Genomic DNA, 2,085 nt, shown 5'->3' with positions numbered 1-2,085 from the left:
TATCAGGGATGTAGAGAGGCCACAGTGTAGGGGGCATCATGGATTAGTGGCTTCACAATACAAGGGGTATCTTAGAGTATATGGTAACAGTGCTGGGTTTAAATATCTAGGATGCAGAGAGGGATCAGAGTGCTGGGGGATATCTGGGGTGTAGAGGGGTCAAAGTGCTGGGGGATATCTGGGATGTAGAGAGGTCAGAGTGCCGGGGAGGTATTTGGGGTTGAGAATACAGGGGTGTGGATGCGGTAACAGGATAACAATGGTAGGGGGAAACCTAGTGTGTGTGTGTGTGTGTGTGTGTGTGTGTGTGTGTGTGTGTGTGTGTGTGTGTGTGTGTGTGTGTGTGTGTGTGTGGGGGGGGGGTTGGGTGGAGTTAGGAGTGCTGAATGTATATAAGATGTAGAGGGGGTTACAATGTTGGGATGTTGGGGGTATCTGAGGCCCTGTCAGGCTGAATGGTGCCTCATGATTTTTATTGACGGCCCTGTCTATATTTGTCTATATTTGTCCAACTGTCCTGTGCATCATTCTAGCAAATATATTATATGCACAGGACAGCTTTGTTACTTTATGTATGTAGTATTTTCCCACTGTTTCTTTGCTGTACAGAATGATTGTTCATGTAGTTAAAGCGGAGCTCCACCCAAAAGGTGAAGCTCTGCTTGTCTGCCTCCTACCTACTTGATGTGTGTTTACATGCGCTGTCTCCATTGTAGGGGCCCCAGAGCATTACTTTTCCCAGGGGTCCATGATGCTATTAAGACAGCAGACAGCCCTGGTCACCAGCATCCTATACGCAGGTCTGTGTTCACAATGTCCCTGGATACTTGGATGCCTCCTTCTAATATCAATCAAACATTTCCCCAGTGATCTCTGCAGACCAGATGCTCAGTGAAAACCCTTGATTAGTTCCAAAGACTTTTACTAAACAGGTCCTCCAGCTTTAGCATAGGTGGGACCTTAGTGAGCACAGGTAGAATTTAAGCTGGGCTGCCTAGAAGAGCAGCAGCTCTTCAGGCTGAGACCTCTTTCTCCCGGACCTCCTGGGGGCTCCAGTCTATTTATGCACTCTCTCAGATATTGGCTGAGACAACATAAATATTCAGGTGGTTGATTTGCCTCTTTTAGCCCACTACATTACAGAATCCTCCAGAAAGCAGCTAGGGTTGCCACCTTTTCTTCAAGCCAAACCCGAACATTTTCACGGCGCATGGCAATTTTTTTGTAGTACACGCTATAGGATTGTAAAATACCTTGGGTTACCCAAAAAGAGTAATAATGAAGTGTGCTACAGTGAACAGTTGCTATAGCCAAATTGCATTAACAGTGGGGGGACTTAAAGGGGCATGATTATATAAAACAAAAGCATTTAGTGTACCCATAAAATATGATTCGATTAATAAAAGAAAGGTCAGTGAAAATAGCCTACCTTAAAAGTGGACACTGTAAGCCAGTAGAGCAGAGGATGGTGTCAGTAGAGCAGAGGACGGTGTCAGTAGAGCAGAGGATGGTGTCAGTAGAGCAGAGGATGGTGTCAGTAGAGCAGAGGACGGTGTCAGTAGAGCAGAGGATGGTGTCAGTAGGGCAGTGGACGATGTCAGTAGATCAGTAAATGGTGTCAGTAGTAGAGCGGTAAATGGTGTCAATAGGGCAGTGGGCAGTGTCAGTAGGGCAGTAAATGGTGTCAGTAGATCAGTAAATGGTGTCAGTAGTAGAGCAGTAAATGGTGTCAGTAGGGCAGTGGACAGTGTCGGTAGAGCAGTGGACAGTATCAGTAGAGCAGTAAATGGTGTCAGTAGTAGAGCAGTAAATGGTGTCAGTAGGGCAGTGGACAGTGTCAGTAGAGCAGTGGACAGTGTCAGTAGAGCAGTAAATGGTGTCAGTAGAGCAGTGGACAGTGTCAGTAGAGCAGTAAATGGTGTTAGTAGAGCAGTAAATAGTGTCAGTAGGGCAGTGGACAGTGTCAGTAGAGCAGTAAATGGTGTCAGTAGAGCAGTGGACAGTGTCAGTAAAGCAGTGGACAGTATTAGTAGAGAAGTAAATGGTGTCAGTAGGGCAGTGGACAGTGTCAGTAGAGCAGTAAAT

The sequence above is a fragment of the Lithobates pipiens genome, unplaced genomic scaffold (assembly GCF_037356315.1).
Source record: "Lithobates pipiens isolate NorthernLeopardFrog02 unplaced genomic scaffold, aLitPip1_a1.2 Scaffold_8, whole genome shotgun sequence".
NCBI lineage: Eukaryota > Metazoa > Chordata > Amphibia > Anura > Ranidae > Lithobates > Lithobates pipiens.
The sequence above is the reverse complement of the archived record's forward strand: the minus strand, read 5'-3'. Positions refer to the sequence as shown.